Consider the following 21,760-nt stretch of genomic DNA (forward strand, 5'->3'; position numbering starts at 1 on the left):
TGTTGTCAGAGACAGCAACAGGTCAGAATGTTTTGGATATTGTGGATTCCTATTTGAAATCTCTGGGATCCTGCTGTGAATCGTGTACATGTTTGTACACCTAACAGCACTGATACTTAGCAGCACCTTTAAAAGAATCTCATGGCACCCCAGGATGCTGTGGCACCCAGGTTGAGAATGGCTGATTTAATCTCTACCAAATATTTATAAGTAAGTTACATAGAAAAATCAACCGGGGCTTTGCCAACCATCTTTATAGGAACATAAGCAAGGCCCTTATTATTAAACAGCATCTGCCAACCATCTTCATGGGAACATAAGCATGTCCTTTATTATTAAATAGCATCTGGTTCTCCCATTTGTCAACTATAAAACCGTTTCAAAGTTACTCAGAGGGCTTCTCCATCTCTCTTATATAGCTTGTGAACCTAGACAAACATAGAAAAGGTAAGCATCAGAGACTACCAATTCCAAAAAGAGATTGCAGCCTCCATAAAAGTGTCAAAAGTTCAATGACAATAACTCCACTATTAACCAAGTAACCTCCCCAGTACATTCCAAAGGTATCATTTATTTGGAGGAGAAATGAGTAAAATGGGTGTATGCATCCACACTTGGATGGAAATATCTGCCCAATTTATATGGAAAGAACCCCACTGCAAGTATGCAGACTCCAGAGTTATTCACATGCATATTTTGTACATATGCACCACTTTATACCCAAGAAGTGCATTTTGGTTCCTGTAAGTGAATTTATGAATTCAGACGTTCTATTGCCTCATGGTCCTCCTACCTGGTAGTGTGTTTTGACTGCCTTTACATTTCCTTGGTTGTAACTTCAAAGCAACAGTTAGTAACACAACTGGGAAATGGCTTGAAAATTCTGTGGTTCTGAAACAGTAATGTTGAATGGCAACAGCGACAGGTGTTACCTGCATGTCAACATCTGCTCTCTCAAACCTGAATCAGCAACTATGGATCTGAATTTTACCCTTCCTGCTGCTCAGCTGAGTGAGGCAGCTGTTTTATCCCGAATGTGTCAATCTTCTAAATTAATTAGAGCCAGTTCAATGATCCCTAGCAAGGGTATTTTCTACAGTCCCTGGCAATCAACATCCTTCTAATTCACACAGGGCTGAATTTTGACCTGACTTAAAGCCCAATATTCTCCTTCAAATTACATGTTAACGAGGCCAGAATGTGGCCCAGTGACTTCAGGTATGAATTTCTAATTGAGAACCTTTGGCATTTACCTCTCTGCTGTCAGCCATCCTAATGTGATATCTCTGATGAGGATTTCCAAAAGACATAACATTCAGAAAGCCGTTTTCATGCCAAAAGAACCTTAAAACCCTTTTAGAAACATAATGTTACAAACTAAAGGCAAACTTCTCTACAGTCTGCACCATCCCAGGTACTCACACAATGGTCACCTCTTCCCCACATGGAATTCAGGGAGATACGTGGAGATCACATGAAGAATACACAATAGCAATCTATGAAAGGAAATGAAAAAAAAAATGTTTAACAGGAACAGCAGTACCCACTGCTAACATTTACACACAAAGGCTGCATCCACACAAGCATGGACATTTTGTTCCCCAGGGACAACTAGCAGTGGGACACCTTGTGCCACTGCTAGTTGTCCCCAAGGAACACCTGTACAACACACCCTCTGGCATGTGGCAGGTTACCCTGGGTGGGTTAGGGGAGGCTAGGGCCAGCACTAGGCTGGCCCCAGCAGTCTTACCTGGGGTCTTGGGGGCCTCCTGGGGCTGCAGCAGTGATGATCCTGCCATTCAGAGCCTGGCTGGCAGCCAGAACATGCCTCCAGCCAGCCAGGCTCTGGTTTTGAGCAGTGTACGCTGACCCCATGTGCGCGGCTCTGCTTTTTTTAGTTTGGTTTTTTGGGGGGTTTTTTGCATGGTTTTTTTTGACCCCTAGATATCCACAGGTCAAAAACAAAAAACAAAAAAAAACCCATACAAACTGCAGCATGGAAAACACCGGAATGTATGGTATGTGATGCTGCAGACATGTCTGCAGCGCCACATACTGCACAACCACTCTTGCCTGGATGTGGCCAAAGAGCCCAATTCTTCACCACTACAGCATCTTAAACACTGATGTAAAATGAGTGTAGACTGCCACAGAATTGGGAACTGTGTTTCTATGTCAGGTAGTGCCTTCTCTGATGTTCTGTTTCCAAACAGTTGCACTGATTCAGTGCCTCATTTTTCCCATTAGCCATGTACTTTCATCCTTACACAGAGGATAGGGAACAGATTAGAAAGTAAAAAGCAAAACAATGGTTACATAGCATCTTCCTCTAATGGTCCCTTCCTGTTGGTGGTACCATGAAAATGGTATCTGTACAGTCAGACTGAAATGGGGTGGACTTGGAACTAGTTCCTGCACATGGCACATTATCTTGGATATGGCACCTATTATTTATTGAATATCATAGATATATGCCCATGCCTGCTATGGGACAGGGAAATCTGGGTGAGGGGGATCCCCTACCCTCCATAAATGCTGACCTCGTGAAGGAACACCTTGAGAAGCTGGATACCTTCAAGTCAGCCAGCCCTGACAATCTGCACCCCAGGGTACTCAAGGAGCTGGCGAGCGTCATAGCCCAGCCCCTGGCACGGGTCTTTGAAAACTCCTGGCGCTCTGGTGTAGTGCCCGAAGACTGGAAGAAGGCCAATGTGGTGCCGATCTTCAAGAAAGGGAGGAGAGTGGATCCGGCTAACTACAGGCCCAGTAGCCTGACTTCTATCCTGGGGAAGATCCTAGAAAAGTTTATTAAGGAGGCCATCCTTGAGGGACTGGCCCAGGCTAACATCCTAAGGGATAGCCAGCACAGGTTTGTTGTGGGTAGGTCTTGTTTGACCAATCTCATTTCCTTCTATGACCAGGTGACCTATCACCTGGACAAGGGAGAAGAGATTGATGTCATATATCTTGACTTCAAAAAAGCTTTTGATCTGGTATCCCATGATCACCTCTTGGCCAAACTGGCCAGTTGTGGCCTTGGCTCCACCATGATCCGCTGGCTGGGAAATTGGTTCCGTGGATTTTAAGACTAGCCTGACTAGCATTAGTTTCACAGAAGTAAACTTAACTCAAATGACAAAGGTAGTGAACAGTGAACTACCCTCATGGGAGAGAAGTGCATATAATTCCAAGATAGTAAATGGTGACCTCACAGATCAATAGGAATAATCACCACTTGATCCTCAATTTCCCTGCATTCCTAGCCTATGCTGGCCTTTTTCTTTCTAAATGTTGTTATCCCCTTTTTAAGGGGGAGCAAGATGTCACAGATAGCTGATGAAATTTCCATTATCGCATGTTCCTCTACAAATAGGAGCAATCACTTGATTTGAAACTAGAAACAAAGCCAGCATGTGGTATTGCACTATGGGTAACATTTTGAAAAGTACCTACCTGAGAAAAGTCAATATATTCTAAGTCATGTTTGAAACTGAAATGCAAGGTACATTTTTTTAAAATTTCTTATGAGCAATAACAGAAATATCAAGCATTACAAAAATGTCATAGCTGTCATTTCCTGGCAGAACTCAGATTATATATTTAAAAGTTTATTTTCAAACTTTGTTTACAAACTATTAAGAACCTAGAAATTGAAGCATAACAAAGTTTTATTACAGGAGCTATTTATAGGAATTGTTAATGCTGTTTGCTTAAAAATTAATGAACCAATTGCTCACTGAAAGTAATTGTGACCTCATCAGTGAAAATAAGCTGTAAAATTAAAATGCCCTCACAAATACAATTACGCTTTTACAGTCAAAGGCGTATTCATATTTATAAGCTAGTAAAACACAATGTGTATTAAAAAGCCATGCTTGCATGCACAAGCAGCTGCCGCTTCCAAGACAAAAACAGTTTGCCAGTCTACACAGTTTAATTTAAAGCTGTCACTTGTCCCCAAAATTATGGAAATTATCAAATAAAAAAAATAACACATATGCTTTTCAATTATTCAAACTTGCCTAAAAGCTTTTTTAATAAAAGGAGTATCTTTGGTAGCTCTCAGCATTATGCTATCAATCATTGAAAAAATCTATTTATTCCTGGTCAGTCTACAAATCTGTACAGGAAGCTGGATTCTGCCATTACCCAAGATCACAGTTGTTTAACACTGAGACAGTAACCTTAACAAAACAGCAATCTATACACTGTCAATCATTCATTACTGGCTAGTTACAGTTGATCCAATTTCAGTGAAGCTTTCAAAAACAGCAAATAATGCTACTGCACCTTTAAAATGAAAAAATAAAAATAAAGCACTATATAACAAAATTAAAGAAGCTCGTTACATGTTTAGTATAACCAAGACAATGAATCTACACAGGGTCACCACGTAGCTCTATTTTCCCCACAAGAAATATAATGGTCTATGGACAGGAGAGGGACAAAGCAAGGACTGACAACAGCCATGACAGGGTTCAGTCCCTGTTTCTTTTCTCCCTATACTTCTCACCAAAAGGGCTCTTCTGAGAACAGAGAAGGCTTCTTTTCCTGGTACCATTTTAAAGAATAGGGTACACAAGAAAACTGCAGTGAGACCTAGCATAACTAGGGGTAGACAAGAAGCCCTGAGTGCCAACTTAAAGGTACCCAAATCATTCTGCACCCCCATGAAGTCTATGCCCCAGCAGCAAAAGCAGCCCCTCACCATTGTTCTTGTAACAGCGGTGCCACTATATGAACACCCAGGTGCCATTGCTTTAAGAGTAAGAGTCAGGATGGGCAGAGCATGATATGATGGTAGCGGCAGTAGCAGCCAGGGACTATTTTAGAGTTTCCATCATGGGCAAGATCCATACACCCTCTCTTCTTCCCCAGCTCTTAAAACACCCCTACCCGCTTCTGGTAGGTGCAAACTTTGCCTGTTACACTGCTGCTGAGCACCATTTCCTTTTCCCATGTGTCAAAGATTTGTGTGAGATCTAGATTACTATATAGGTCTTAGTTAGATAGGTCTCCAAAAAAAGAACTTTCTTTTTTCTAACTTAAGTTACTAGTTGTGCTGGATAATCCTGGCCTACCCTAGCCATTGTGAAAGGATGAAAAAAAAGTAGTATGGGAGGACACAAATGACAATGGAAAAATTATCCAAAATGAACAGAGATATTGTTTTTAACTGCTCTGAAAAAAAACTCCTTTTTGCATTCAAGTTGCAATGTTCAGAGTGACTTCATGGAGAAGGTGAAGTTATTTGCAAAAGCCAAAATGCATATGGAAATACCCGGTTATATTTCTTCCAAGTAAGATCAGAGAACAAGTAGAGTCACTTATTTATTTTTCAAACAAGCTATACGTTTGGATTTGGAAATCAACAGGAAGAGGTTTAAACCAGCCCATGTTGAGGCTTTTCAACCTGGAAGGAGAAGCATTCTTTTAAAAAGTTTATTACTTAGGATGACTGGCTGAATATTTTCTTTGCAGTTTACTCACACTCTTCACTGTGCTAATGGAAAGCATTCTCATGCAAGCAGATCAGAGCCACAAATATCATCTATGGCTGCTGAGCCACTGTTGGTAATAATAAAGGAGATTCACAGCTTTGAACAACCCTTTGTCACACTCCACATAGCACACGCTTTATGGCTTCGTGCAAGCATGTTACATAAGAATACAGACACTGTCTGATGCATGGAACTGTGGAAAGTGGAAACATAGCAGAGTCAACTCCTATGATCAATGAATTTCACTCAGCTGCCCTGTCATTATTTTGATTGCCAGCTTTATTGCTGCAGTGATATTATACGGATCTTACTGATTGTTTCTGGCAAAGCAGCTGTGAAATGGGAAGGCTCTTGGAACTGCGTTCTGAGCTATAGTATAGGGTAGCGTGAAGCTCACTGGGCAGCCACCTTCACGTACTGAACACCACGCTCCAATTTTTACCACACAACTACAAATTCTCATAGATACAGGATCGCAGGCTGAAATGCTTTTTGAGTGATTATTTACATGAGAGTCACTATGAGTTTGTGATAGCATTTTTGCATTTTCTATTTGTCTTTTTTTCTTTAAATGATGGACATTTTCTATTCAAAAGGGAATTCTGTATACAGCTGGCAATATAGATTTTCTGTCTGCAGTATTCCATTTCGGTTTAGACAGCAGAGAGGCAGAAGGGTAAATGGGAATCAGGACTGAAATGGATGAATGCAGTATGATCCTCTATGTCAAGGTCAGTGCAAGAGCCTAGCTTCTTAGCACTTCAGTGCTATTACCCCTGCTGTGTGTAAGCGTAAGATAGGAAGACTGAGCAGCAAATGGATTGATGCACAGATTTCCAAACAAGAAAGATATTTCCCCCCCACAAATTTATTTTTCTATTAAGTATCGTATGAACTAAATGAAGCCAACCAATTCCTTTAAGACACAATTCAATCTCAATTATCCTTCTATCCAGCTATAGTTTCCAAGAAATACTAATTTTGTACAGCATAAGGCAGAAGTGTGATTTAGTGGTAAGAGTATCAAGCCCCTCACTCACATAAAACTGTTAGCATTCACCTGCTTAATGAGTGGGTATCATCCTATCATATTTCTCACAAGCACCTTCAAGCATGTTTAAGAAATCATCCAAGTTCAGAATGTAAAGAACTGAACGTACACCATGCCCAAGGGGTATCACATTCAAAGCAAATATAAAAATATACTACAAACATTTATGTTTTGGCTTTATTCTGTTCTCCCTCAAACAAACCTACCAATGAGTGAACAAAATGGTGGTCAGATCCAATCAGCTCCAGCCTGAGCTTTGGATTTGATAAAACGGAAACCACAAAACCTGTCCTTATGCCATTAGCAAGAATCATGAGATATCTGCCAGTATCTCACTACCACCATGTTTATCATCCCTCCACCCCATCCCTTGGTCATAGGGCTAATCCTGAAAGATAAGGTGCAGGTACCACCCCGACCACCACCCAACCCGGAAGTGGATGAGTTGTATCGCTATCAGTTTCTTTGTTGACAAAGCCAACCCCAAACAGAGCGTAAAACTTGACACTACACAAGGATCTGGATAATAATGCAAGAGATTTAGGTTTGAATTTCAGATCTTGCCTCTGCCAAAGTAAAACAGTCACTTCAACAGGCTGAATGAACTATTAATCATTAGTCCTGGCAACAATTAGAAAGTGAAACTGCTTAATATTTCACATCATAATCATTTTAAAAATGTCTAAAACTCCCTAGTAGTTTCTAGTTCCCAGTTCATTTCTATATTCTCTTAGGGTGTGGTTACACAACAACTTAAATACATGTTAAGGGCCCTTAAACCAGGAGTGTCCACACACTGCAGCAAGAACCATCTGCTAAGGGCCCTCCCAGTGGCTCAGAGATAATCCTCTTCCATTGAGGATTATCTAATTGGTTTAAGGCAGCTTGTGTTGCAGTCATGTGCAACTGCTCCACAGGCCCAAAACCAATTGGGAGCAGTCCTCCAGCATCTCCGGAGGCACTGCTCCCAGCTACTCTATATTCCTCCCCAGTAACAGCAGGAATGCACCTAAAGGTAACAATCCCCACTTCTCTCCCGCTCTGGGCTCTTTCCAGACCCAGAGAACAGTAGCAGCCCAGCAGTGATGGTAGCCAGGCAAACAGGTTCCCCTTCCTTGCCTGTTCCCCTGGGGCAGTGCTGGCAAGGCAGGTGAGCTAGGGGACATGGGGAAGTGGGGGGACAGGGGTGAGCCATGAGGGCTGGGGAGCAGGGAGGGAACCTCAGGGACAGGGGAGTTGGGGGAATAGTGGTCTGCTAGATCTGAGCCAGCGACAGGGTAAGGATGGGGGTAGGGGCCAGGTGCTAGATCTGAGGATGAGGAGGGCAGTGAGGACCCAGTCAGGGTAGTCAGGGGCTGCCCACAATCTGGGCCACCTACCCTACCCTGAGAACAAGTCAGATGAGCAGGCACAGAGCCAAAGCTGTCTCCTAACCATGCCCCACTCACCAACTCTCCAAGGGCAGGTCAGAGCAGTGCACATTGCAGAGGGTATTAACCTTTAATGTGCAACTGCTCAAAGCACGTGCTTATTTTAACACCAATTAAAATTAGCATGTGCTAAGTGTAATGTGTAACAAGACCCTAATTAATCCTCATACTCTATCTGCTGTGACCTGATGCATTTTATTTTCCCAAACAAGCCTGATTTTGTTTGGGAAAATAAATCCCATTAACACACTATATTAAATGCCCAAATAGAAGATGTTCTAGCTAGATTACCAGCTACCTTTCAAGAACACTTCAACACACTGTTCTTGTAAAATCTGGCAGTCCTATGATTAAGATTAAAATGAGTTATTCTGTTGCTGAAAACTCATAATTTACCGCATCTGACAATCTTTGCTGTTTATAATATCTCAAACCTTCCAAGCAGGAGGATGTTATATGTATGTAGTACCTCTCGCATCGATTGGATGCTACAAACCTGTGTCAGTGTATATGTGTGCATGCTTGCTTGAGTAGAATTCCAACAATGTTTCCGGTTGAGAAATATGTTAGGATTCAGAGCACATCTTCAGTTTGTCATAGGTAGTACCCTTGATGCTATCTGATTTCAAAGCTGCTTGCTACAAATCCTCAGCAATCAGGTGATGTTCATTATTAATGCCTTTAATCTGACCTCAGATGAGAGATCTTGTGCAGCTTGATTTCAACAGCTAGCCTGAATAGTGTTCACCATCCATAGCTCATGGATTACTTCCTTTTTACCTTTGTTGCTATGAAAATGAGTGAGCGCGCACGCATGCAGATGCAGGCACTGAAGGCATGGACAGAAGTTGTTTGTCGCACAATTGGCCCTTTGAAAGTGCTGTACAGCCATGCCCTGACAGAAGTGCACAGCTGCAGAGAGCTTTAGAAGTGCCTGATCACAGGACTAATTAATTATCAGTTAAAGTTTTAGTTAAAGCACCCCGTCACTATTTTAAAAGGTGGGACACTGAATACACATGACACTACAATGTTTTAATTAGAGTGGCTGTCCAAGAGATGCTTTAATTAACACCCCACCATGCTACCCTGGAGCACATGTAGAGACACCCCTAAGATTTCCTCATGACAGCAAACAGACAGAATAAACAATTACTTACAAGCTACAACAGGCCCAACATTCAGAAAGTATATTTGACACTAGAAGTTAAGGGTAATGATAATCACGTGATAAACCTATGATCAGACAAAGAATACACCTCAGCAGGAGACAGCACAATACAACCATGTAATAAAAGCAAATAAATATAAAAATAAAGCAATACATGCTTCTAAAGTATATTCCTGGTTTATTTAGTTTTCCATCTAAAAGGAAACACTTTTCAATACACTTAAGCACAGGCTTAACCTTTGAGAGCTCTAAGCCACAAAGTTCACGTGCTTGTTTATATGGTGACAGATGAACCAAAGAAAATATTCAACCTACATGAAAAGCTGGTAACAGTATCAATTTAGGGAGGAGAAGGTCAACACCTGAATTATAGCCAGGGTCACAGGATCTTTCTGCTGTAGTTTTGCAGTTCTGCTTTCGGCTGCAGTTCACAATACAAACAACAACTGGGCAAAGAACCCTGTAACCATCAACTCCCAGTAAGCTAGTTGCTCCATAAAGAGAAGCCCAAATTCTCCATAAAGAAAAATTAATGGACAGGTTACACACCTGTACCCACTAGCATCATTAGTCCTTCCAACACTAGTAAAACAAGCCTTTACAGGGTAACAGAAATGCTTATTTGCTCATATGTTTAAAACATATAATACAGGGATTATGCATGGAAACAGCCAAGATGCTTGGTTTGTGATAAAAATCAAACAAGAGACTGAAACAAAGCAATATATATATATACACACACACACACACATATAGGTATTTTATTTCCGTTATTTCTAAATAAATCTGAATTGCATTGCAACAGATGACATAAAAAGCCAGTGTAGGCAGAGGAATCTGGAATTTCTGACCTAACTTGTATTCATGGCTAACATAAAAAAGCATTCAAGCAGAGGAGCAAGAAGAAAAGGCACAATTATAGTTATTGATAATCCCATTAAAATCAACTTCCTCTAATGCTCAATTGTACTGAACAATGTAATTTAGGACTTTAAATCCCTTGATTTTATTTTATTTGTTAAACAAATTTGTCACAATGTGTTAAGGTTTAGCCTTCCCATTGTAGAGCTTTTGTTAAATAGAGAAAGAATGATGGGAAGAACAGGAAATGAAAGGAGCCCTTTTCATTATAAAACAATTATTACTGCTTCTGGGTGTTATAACTATACCAAATAGTGTACTGGATACTTGCCAAATGGTAAGAATTACTCCACCATCAGTAATAAAAAATTATTTCCATGTGAAACATCACTGAAGATGGCAAATTAAATTCCCTTATCTCTGAAAACTTATTAGGCAAGAAACAAGAGCAAGGACAAGGTTTTGTCTGAAGGAAACATACTTCAGATGTGTACCATGCTACGTTATTTTCTTTTTGGTTTCTGGTCAGTTCTGTAATACTCTGGCGTGGTGGAGATAGCTCAGGGGAACCAGCCCAAGGTTCTGTCAACATGAGGTCATCAACAGATCAGATGCATCGAGTTAAAATTTCTTTATCCAGAGCTAGTGTGTATCATTTTTGTTTCCACCTCTCCACAACCAGCAGCTGAGGAACAAATTCAACCATCTCGCATTGAATGATACCAGACAGATAAGAGAGACGTACTGCAAGAGATAAGTCGCCAGATTCAAGCCAGCAGAGACAGAGACAAAATGAACTAGAACAAGGCCTATAAAACAACTCAGTACACAAAGTTAAGCTCAAGTTCAAGTCTTTGAAGAAGCACAAGGATGCCAAGCAGTAGTGTAATAAAGGATGAAAGACTGGAGCACAAGCCCCAAATGACCTCTTAGAGGGGGCACCAGAATAGTGGTTCCCCAAAGAGTACGTACTACTGCAGCAGCCCCACGCTGAACTGTTGCACCAGCATTCAGGTGTAGGGACTCAATGCCATTGCTGTAGCATCAGCAACCAGGGCCGAACAGACAACTTTGCACTAGTAGCAGCCGGGGCCTCTGAGTTCCTGGAACAGGTAATCTCACCTCCCTCTCCTACTCCAGCAGGGGTTTGACCAGGGCACAAACCTACTAGTAATGTCTCTTATACCAATAACAGCCAACTCTGGGTGTTGTTTGGTGATATAAACCCCTGTTCTCTCATAACTAGACTTTAATTCACCTTCTTATTCCATGTACAACATAAGGCATCAATGTTTCAGAGAGAACGCTTTTCAGTCATCATTGACTTACACTGCATCACCATAATTTAAGCAAACTTAAGTAACCCTAACGAGTTAGAAAGCAAACTGTGAAATTCCAGAGTTCATGCTGTAATGCAAAATCTCACTTTTGCAAAGGTCTAGGTAAGGTCAGAACCCAGTCACATGAAAACAAAGTCTTGTTCGGCATTGACTCTGTGCCCTGGGAGATCTCTAGAGGACATCTAGAACATACAGAACTTGGCTGCAGGTGCATCCTGCAGATCAACATCTGGCTGCACCGGTGGTGTCACCAGCAGGGCTTTGGCTTCTTCAACCATGGGATGTTCTTTCAAGGAGAAACATTGCTGGGAAGAGATGGGATCCAACTGACAAAGACAGGAAAGAACACCTTCACAGACAGGCTTGCCAACCTAGTGAGGAGGCTTTAAACTAGCTTCACTGGGGGATGGGGATCAAAGCCCAAGTAAGTGGGGAAGCGAGAGACCTCGAGAAAGATCAAGCAGGAGGGCCAACATGGGAGTTGCTCTCCTACTTCCTAAGAAATCAGGACAATCAACAAGTTGCCTCAGGTGCCTGTACACAAATGCATGGAGCCTGGGAAATAGGCAGGAAGAATAGCCTGTTCCTTGCAGTCACAGAACTGTGATGCAATTGGAATAACAGAGACTTGGTGGGAGCTCACATGACAAGCACTGTCATAGATGGGTATAAACTGTTCAGGAAGGACAGGCAGGGGAGAAGAGGAAGAGGAGTTGCACTTTATGTAAAAGAGCCATATTGCTCAGAGCTCCAGTATGAAACTGCAGATAAGCCTGTTGAGAGTCTCTGGGTTACAGTCACAGGGGAGAGCAACAAGGGTGATATTGTGGTGAGTATCTGCTGTAGACCACCAGACCAGGAGGAAGTGCTAGATGAGGCTTTCTTTAAACAGCTAGTGGAAGTTTTCCTGGTTCTCATGAGGGACTTCAATCGCCCTGACATCTGCTGGGAGGGCAATGCAGCAGTGCACAGGCAATCCAGGAAGTATTTGGAGAGTATTGGGGACAATTTCCTGGTGCAAGTGCTGGAGTGGCCAACTAGGGGCCATGCTCTTCTTGGTCTGCTGCTCACAAAGAGACAAGAATTAGCGGGGAATGTAGTAGCAGATGGCAACTTGGGCAGCAGACAAAAAGGAAACTTAAAAGTGGAAACATCGACAAGAAACTAGACAAGAATATAACAGCCTTGCTCAGACATGCAGGGATGAAGTCAGGAAGGCCATAGTGCAATTGGAGTTGCAGCTAGCAAGGGATGTGAAGGGTAACAAGAAAGATTTCTACAAGTTTGTCAGTAGTAAGAGGAAGATCAGGGAAAGTGTGTGCCCCTTACTGAACGGAGGAGGCAACCTTGGCACAGAGGATACAGAAAAGTCCGAAGTGTTCAATACCTTTTTCACCTCAGTCTTCAAAGTCAAGGTCAGCTCCCAGACTACTGCACCTGACAGCACAGTTTGGGGAGGAGGTGAGCAGCCAATAGTGGTAAAAGAACAGGTTAAGGACTACTTAGAAAAGCTGGACATATACAAGTTCCTGGGGCCAGATGGGATGCACCCAAGAGTGCTGAAGGAGTTGGCTGATCTGAGTGCAGGGCCCCTAGCTATCATTGAAAACTCATGGCAATCAGGAGAGATCCTGGATAATTGGAAAAGGACAAACATAATGCCCATATTTAAGAAAGGTAAAAGAGGAGGGTCCAGGGAACTACAGACAAGTCAGCCTCACCTCAGTCCCTGGAAAAATCATGAAGCATATCCTCAAGGAATCCATTTCTAAGCACTTGGAGAAGAGGGTGATTAGGAGCAGTCAGCATGGATTCACCAAGGGCAAGTCATACTTGACAAACCTGATTGCCTTCTATGTCAAGGCAACTAGCTCTGTGGATGTGGGGAGAGCAGTGAATGTGGTACCTTGATTTTAGGAAGGCTTTTGATACAGACTCCCACAATATTCTCACAGGCAAGCTAAGGAAGTACAGGCTGGATGAATGGACAGTAAGGTGGATAGAAAAACTAGCGGGAGCATTGGGCTCAGAGGGTAGTAATCAATGGCTCAATGTCTAGTTGGCAGCTGGTATGAAGTGGAGTGCCCCAGGAGTTGGCCCTTGGGCCAGTTTTGTTCAATGTCTTCATCGGCAACCTGGAAGATCATAGAATCATAGAAGTTGGGTCGGAAGGGACCTTGTAGATCTTCAAGTCCGACCCCCCACCTGGGTGGGAGAAAAGACTCAAATAAGTCCAGCCAGGTAGGCATCAAGCCTCTTCTTAAAGATCGCCAGGGTAGGAGCCAGCACCACTTCCCTAGGAAGTTGGTTCCAGCTCCTAGCCACCCTAACTGTTAAGTAGTTCTTGCGGATGTCTAATCTAAATCTACTCTCTAATAATTTGTGTCCATTGTTTCTTGTCATGCCAGGGGGCACTAGGGGAAACAGTGTCTCCCCTAAACCCTTCTGGTATACCCTAGTGAGTTTATAGACAGTCACCAGGTCTCCCCTCAGCCTTCTCTTGTGAAGGCTGAACAGGTTTAGGTCCCGCAGTCTCCCACTGTAGGGTCTGCCCTATAGTCCCCAGATCATGCAGGTGGCCCTCCTCTGGACCCTTTCAATGTTGTCCACTTCCCTCCTGAAATGGGGCGCACAGAACTGGCCGCAGTACTCCAGCTGCGGCCTGACCAGCATCGCATACAGGGGGAGGATCACCTCCTTGGCTCTATTTGAGATGCACCTGTGGATGCACGACAAGGTCCGGTTAGCCCTGCCAACTGTGACCTCACATTGTCGGCCCATGTTCATCTTGGAGTCAGTAATGACTCCAAGATCCCTTTCTGCCTCCGTGCTCTCAAGAAGGGCATTTCCCATTCTCTAAGTGTGCTGCTGGTTTCTACTGCCTAAGTGCAGCCCCCTGCACTTGTCAGTATTGAAACACATCCTGTTTATGTCAGCCCACTCCTGTAACCTATCCAGGTCTTGTTGCAGTCTTTCCCTCCCTACTAGCGTGCTCACCTCACCCCAAATTTTGGTATCATCAGCAAATTTAAACAGGTTGCATTTCACCCCGTCGTCCAAATTGCTGATGAAGAAATTTAACACCGCAGGCCCCAGGACCGAGCCCTGGGGGACTCCGCTGCCCACTTCCCCCCAGGTTGAGTATGACCTATCCACCACCACCCTCTGAGTACGACCCTTCAGCCAATCTGCAATCCATCTGACTGTGTAGGCATCAATGCCACAGTCACCTAGTTTTTTAATGAGGATGGGGTGGGAGATGGTGTCAAAAGCCTTGCTGAAGTCTAGAAAGACTACGTCCATGGCAACACCTGCATCCATTGCCTTTGTGACCGGATCATAAAAGGCAATCAGGTTGGTCTGACATGACCTGCCCCTAATGAAACTGTGCTGGTTGCCCTTGAGCATCATCCCTGAAGCCGGCCCATCACAGATGTGCTCCTTGAGGATCTTCTCAAAGAGTTTCCCAAGGATAGAGGGTCCTCTCTCTCCCCTTTTTTGAAGATGGGGACCACGTTAGCTATCTTTCAGTCATCTGGCACCTGTCTGGACCCCCGTTTCTTACCTTAGCACTCCTTGCCTGTCACCTGTCCTGCTCGGATGGCGTCTTTTTGTCTTCCTGCGGCCGCCTCCCCCAGCGAGGCTAGTTTAAAGCTCACCGTATGAGATCAGCCAACCTGGAAGAGAAGATACACTTGCCTTTAGGAGAGAGACGAAGCCCATCCCACCCCAGCAAGTCCCCTACCCGAAAGCATGGGTCATTATTAAGGAACCCAAAGCCTGCCTGGTGGCACCAGCTGCATAAGCGCCGGTTGACCACGCCAATGCAGGCCTCGTGTCGCCGTCCCCACCTACTCACCGGAAGAAAAGAGGAAAATACCACCTGCGCCCCCGTCTCCTTCTGCGTGTCTCCCAGAGCCTTGAAATCCTTCATAATGAGGTCAGGGTTGCCCCTGGCCACATTGTTCGTACCCACATGAACATCAACCAAGGGGTACTGATCTGCAGGTCGGATGTAGGCCAGGATCCTTTCCATGATGTCCCTGACCCGAGCCCCAGGCATGAAGCAGACATGTCGTGTCCAGGGGTCGGGCCGGAAGATGGGACCTTCCAGTCCTCGTAGGATGAAGTCTCCGATGTCCAGCCGTTTCTTCCCCCTGGTGTTCGCTCTCTGCCCCATTCCCTGTTGTGTGGGGAGCGGCATCATCCCTGCCAGAGGCCATTCCACCGTCCTCCTCCGTCACAGCTGCCAGGGCACCAAACCTGTTCCCCCCGCTGTCTCCTCTGCTGCTGCTGCTACCTCCACCACTGAGGTAAGGGGGTGCTCGTGCGAGTGGCACACGTGCACCCTGCTCCCTCCACTCCTGCTCCACAACTGCCGTTGGAATTTCAAACAGCAGCTTTTAAAGTCCACGGTTTGAAATTCCCGCGATTTTCTCTCAGCCAATCACACCTTCCAGCTAGCCCGGAAGCACGTGCAGGCGGCTCCGCCCCCTACCAACCCTCCCACTAGACTCCCGGGGTCGAGGCCAAGGGACTATCTGGGACTGCCCCCCTGCTTTGGGGAAAGGCCCCCGCTAGTTCCTCCCAGCTAAATCCCCCCAGGTCGCTTGTCTGCCTGCCCGCGTGCAGCTTGGGAGCGCGGCTCCCTGTCGGGCGAGCTAAGGCGGCACTGAAGGGCTCCCCCTCCAGATCCACCTCAGCTGTGCTGTGCCCTCTGCCCCACTTACCTTAGGGGGAATCAGCTGTTGCTGCCTCTGCCGCTGTCTCCTCTGCTGCTGCTGCTACCTCCGCTGCTGAGGTAAGGGAGTGCTCGTGTGAGTGGCACACATGCACCCTGCTCCCTCTGCTCCTGCTCCCCAACTCATGGCATAGAGTGCACCCTCAGCAAGTTTGCAAATGACACCAAGCTGGGGGGAGTAGTAGATACACTTGGGGGAATGGCTAGGGTTCAGAGGGACCTAGACTAATTGGACGACTGGGCCAAAAGGAAACTTATGAGGTACTACAAGGACAATTGCAAACTCCTGCACTTAGGACAGAACAATCCCATGCACCACTAGAGGCTGGGGGCTGACTGGCTGGGCTGCAGCTCTGCAGAAGAGGATGTGGGGGTTACAGTGGACAATAAACTGAATATGCACCAGCAGTGTGCCCTTGTTACCAAGAAGGCTAATGGTATACTGGGCTGCATTGGTCGGTGTGTTGCCAGTAGGTCAAGGGAAGTGATTATTCCCCTCTATTCAGCACTGGTGAAGCCATATCTGGAGTAATGTGTTCAGTTCTGGAGCCCCCACTACAGACAAGATGTTGACAGATTGGAAAAAGTCCAGCAGAGGGCAACAAAAATGATGAGGGGGCTAGGGCACATGACTTATGAGGAAAGACTGAGGAAAGTTGGCTTATTTAGTCTAGAGAAGAGACGACTGAGGGAGGGATTTAATAGCAGCCTTCAACTATCTAAAGGAGGATACAAAAGAGGACAGAACTAGACTGGTCTCAGTGGTGGCAGATGACAGAACAGGGAGCAACAGCCTCAAGTTGCAGCAAGGGAAGTTTAGGTTAGATATTAGGAAGAATTTTCTCACTAGGAGGGTAAAGCACTGGAACAAGTTACCCAGAGAAGCGGTGGACTCTCCGTTCTTGGAGGTTTTCAAGACCTGGCTAGACAAAGCTTTGGCTGAGATGACTTAGTTGAGGTCCTGCTTTGAGTAGGGAGTTGGACTAGATGACCTCCTGAAGTCCCTTCCATCCCTCATATTCATGATTCTGTGATTCACTTATTGATTTCTGCTGTTTTAGTATGATGCAACTGTCCTTCTCTGGGAAGACAGAGAAGATTCACAGGGTGCAGTTTAGTAGCTGAACTTTAACTCTTTTGAGAATACTATGGGTTATTTAATTGTACAGTGTAAGTCATCATTCCTCCTATGAAACGTCCAACGTATTTCAGGAGGGTTGCCATCCACCTTCATTCTTTCCAACCTCATCCTAGCCCAATACTGGAATTCTACCATTATCCCCTCTTCTAGGAGTTGAAAAGGTACTGATGAAAGGTGCTAGTCTCCTTGCCATGTGTCACGGGTCCGCCCATAAGGGCACAACTCACGTACCCGTGGTTGCCTAGGGGCCCAGCCCCTTTGTGCACTTTGGAGTCACTCACATTCCCAGCCTGCTCCCGCCAAGTCCGCCTGCCACGACTTCAATGATATAGGTTCAGTGTTGTTCCTTGGCGGGTACGGGTCTAGAAACAGGTCTCCGGTCTCGTCTGGTCTGGGGTCTTTGAGGGCTCCGGCCTCCCCCTACACCCTCGCCCGAGCCTCCACACGGTGAGTCCCAAAGGTGTTCCCCCCAACCCGGCCGGGGTCGGGTCTCTCTCTTTGCCACATGCGAGTCCTCCTTAGTGACCCCCGGGTCACTCGGTAAGTCTCGGCGGGGTCCCCTAGGTATAGCCGGGGCCCGCTGTTCCTGCCAAGGGCCTGTCTACCAACAGTCCTCCCTGGTTCAGCCCGCCTCTGCTGCCTCTGGCCAAGGGCTGCACCGGCGGTGGCTGTGGTGAGGGGGCTTCCCCACTCCCAGCCTCCACCACCCAATCAGTGGCCCTGAGGGCCCTTCGTCCGTCGTAGTTTGCCCCGCAGGGCCCTACCCTGCTCCAAAAGGTTCGGGCCGGCTTTCCTCTTGCCGTCCACCTTGCTGCTGCTTCCCTGACGGGAAGCTCTTCCTCCTCCGGCTGCTTCCAGCCCCCGACGCACCGCACCGGCGCCGCTTTTGAACCCGCCGGCACCTGGAAGAGTTCATTAAAGCACATGCCGCCGGGCTCCGCGCTGGGCTTATCTCCCAGGCTTTCGCACTGGCTCCAGCTGTGCCGCACCTCTCATGCCCGGCGTTCCCGCGCTGCCGGCTCCGGCCGGGCGTGCTCCGTCCCACCCAGTGAGTCCCGGGGCTGCCTGGGGTCGGGGCTCTTCCACACTCCCCCCGCTTAAGACGCCCCTAGGCGCTCTTCCTTTGTCTTCACCCTTGTGTATAGTCTCTTGGCCTCTGCTCTCTGTGCCCTCTCCACATCGGGATAGGAAATCCGCTACTATATTTGCCTTGCCCGGCCTGTAAGCCACCGAGAAACAGTACGGTTGCAAGGCCAGTGCCCAACGCATAATCCGTACATTGTCCATTTTTGTGGTGTGTAACCACCTCAGGGGCACATGGTCCATCACCAACTTAAACTCACGGCCCAGTAGGTAATAGCGGAAGTACTCGACCCCCCACTTTATCGCTAAGCATTCGCGCTCTATGGTTGAGTACCTGGTCTCCGAGTAGTGCAGCTTCCTGCTGGCATAGGCCACCGGTCTTTCTTCTCCGTTGACCTCTTGTGAGAGGACCGCTCCCAGTGCCGTTGCCATGCCAGCTGTTAGAAGCCTGAATCTCCTTAGGAGGCTTTTCCCAAATCTACTAGTATTTCTAATTGATTAATGAACCAGACTCCTATGGAATGTGTACTTGCATTGAACACCTGCCACCTGTTAAGTAGCAACAACTTGAACCTGATCTCCCTACCTATCCAACCAGATCCCTGACCCAGAATGGCAGTGAGGGAAAAATTCTCTCTCAGCCCCTAAGAAAAAAGGACAATGATCACAAAGTCCAAAATAGGTCATGGAATAAAATCTTACCCTGATCCAAGGGGGTATAGTTCAAGAAGGGGGGCAGCTGCTGTTTTGTTGCAAGGGAGGTCTCAACTAGCAAGACATGGGATAAATACTATTTGTACCCCCTGTTATGACCACCCCCTATCCTAGGTGCCTTCTAGTCAGCTCCTGGCTAGGGATGTGCTACTTCATCTCAGCCCTCACAACCTGAAGAAGGGAAGGGCCCTACTTGGCACTTTATTCCTTATACTTCTGGACAGCAACACAAAGCCTTCTTGTGTAAAAGGTCTGGTGAGCACATTAGTACAAAACCCCTGTTCACTCTCATAATATGCATCAATCTACCTTTACTGCACAATGCCAAGATCAACAGACTATATTGCCTCCTCCGAAAAAAGGGATTTACATATACTAAAAACTATTTCAAAACTTGTGATCTGCACATGAAAATCTGGTAACATGATTTGTCCAGCATGTCTGCCTAATACAATTTTTAAGCTAAAGAAAAGCAAATTGAATATTATTGTAAATGAACATTTCACTGAAAAGTCAGCACCAAGCATTAACATGTTCACTCTCTAATAATTTCTCCAAAATTCTATTTTCTGACTTAAAGTATGTAATTGTAGTCACTGCTATTTTAGAGTGTGTATTAATTATTCATTTTTTCTGGTAACAAAAACATGATAATTTCCATCTTCTGTCTATTGATTTTTTTTCAACCATTTAAGTGTGGGCTTCTTGTGTTTAGTTGTGTCTAAAATGTGCATTTATAGATCTCTAGAGCCTATAAGTCAGGATGAAATAACAAAATCTTTTTTTACTTTGTACTCTCCATTTGTTTAACAACAGGTTTTATGCAGTTCTTCCTGCTGTTTTATTTAACTCTAGTGGCCATTCCTGGCATTCTGCAAGAAACAAAAGGCATTTCTTCAAAAATTAATACTGGAAAGAATACAGTGTCTTGGGATGAAGGAAGAAACAAAGACACATAAAAACTTAATATGCATGGAAATAAATCTTAATGTGTAGGACTACACAGAATACACTAAATTAATTATATAGATAATTACATCTCACATTACAGCAGCTACAAGAGGCCAAACATTCAGAAAGTATATCTAACAGTAGAAGTTAAGGGAAATTATGATCACATGATAAATCTATGATCAGACAAAGAATACACATCAGCAGGAGACAGCACAATACAACCATGTAATAAAAGCAAACACATATAAAAATAAAGCAATAAATGCTTCTAAAGTATATTCCTGGTTTATTTAGTTTTCCCTCTAAAAGGAAATGCTTTTCAACACTCTTAAGTAGAGGCTTAACATTTAAGAACTCTAAACCGCAAAAAAGTTCACATCCTTGCTTACATGGTGACAGATGAACCAAAGAAAGTATTTGACCTAAATGAAAGGCTGGTAACAGTATCAGTTTAGGGAGGAGAAGGACAACACTTCAATTATAGCCAGGGTCACACAGAGGATCTTTCTGCTGTAGTTCATGGCAGATTCACAGATTTTAAGGCCAGATTCATGATCATCCAGTCTCACATCCTATGTACCGCAGGCCATACATTTCAGCCAGAAATTCTTGCTTCAACCCAACAGCACTGAACACAGTTACAGTATATCTATAAATCAGGTGATCTGATTAGGAATTTGGAAATAATTTCCTAGATTTGCTCTATTACACAACTGCCTCTGAAGTTCTCTCATCTTCTTTTTGAGCAGGATATCAAATTAGTTGATTGCTGTCATGCTATATTTATTACATCTAATACAACAAGTAGATACTATAAAAAGATGGTGAAGTGGACACAAATCATGGAGCATATAGTTTCATAGTTTCATAGTAGCTAGAGTCGGAAGGGACCTAGGTAGATCATCTAGTCCGACCCCCTGCCTTGGCAGGAAAGAGCACCGGGGTCAGATGACCCCGGCAAGGTGCTCATCTAACTTCCTTTTAAAAATCCCCAGACTAGGAGCCTGCACCACTTCCCCTGGAAGCCGGTTCCAGGCCCTAGCCGCCCTGACTGTGAAGTAGTGCCTCCTAATATCTAATCTAAACCTACCCTCCGCCAGCTTGTGACCGTTATTCCTGGTCACTCCTGGCAGCACACGGGGGAACAGGGACTCCCCCAATACCTGCTGATCCCCCCTGACCAATTTGTAGCAGGCCACAAGGTCCCCCCTTAACCTTCTCTTGTGGAGGCTAAACAGGTTCAGGTCCCGTAGCCTCTCCTCATAAGGCCTGCCCTGCTGACCCCTGATCATATGAGTGGCCCTCCTCTGGACTCTTTCCATATCGTCCACGTCCCTCTTGAAGTGTGGCGCCCAGAACTGGACGCAGTACTCCAGCTGCGGCCTGACCAGTGCCGCATAGAGCAGGAGGATCACCTCCCTGGACCTGCTCGAGATGCATCTGTGGATGCATGACAGGGTACGGTTGGCCTTCTTGACTGCCTCTCCACACTGCCGGCCCATGTTCATCGTGGAGTCAATGACGACTCCAAGATCCTTTTCCGTCTCCGTGCTGGCAAGAGGGGAGTTCCCCAACCTGTAAGTGTGGTGCCGGTTCTTCCTCCCCATGTGCAACACCTTGCACTTACCAGTGTTAAACCCCATCCTATTCTCATCCGCCCACCGTTGCAACCTGTCAAGGTCAGCTTGTAGCCTATTGCACTCTTCTAGTGCACCCACATCCCCCCACATCTTAGTGTCATCAGCAAACTTGAACAGGGTGCTTTCTACCCCC

General features: G+C 45.3%; 1 long non-coding RNA gene across 1 annotated transcript; it reads right to left on the reverse strand.

The window, feature by feature from the left end:
- Window positions 1-311: 311 nt before the first annotated feature.
- LOC149857201 (uncharacterized) lies at window positions 312-15,013 on the reverse strand. Its single transcript, XR_016444286.1, has 3 exons — window positions 14,920-15,013; window positions 1,423-1,496; window positions 312-428 (listed from the first exon to the last, which is right to left on the reverse strand). It is a non-coding gene; the product is annotated as an uncharacterized LOC149857201 (long non-coding RNA).
- Window positions 15,014-21,760: the final 6,747 nt, after the last annotated feature.

This window comes from Crocodylus siamensis, chromosome 9 (assembly GCF_052110815.1).
Source record: "Crocodylus siamensis isolate JL-2025a chromosome 9, ASM5211081v1, whole genome shotgun sequence".
In the NCBI taxonomy this organism is placed as follows: domain Eukaryota; kingdom Metazoa; phylum Chordata; order Crocodylia; family Crocodylidae; genus Crocodylus; species Crocodylus siamensis.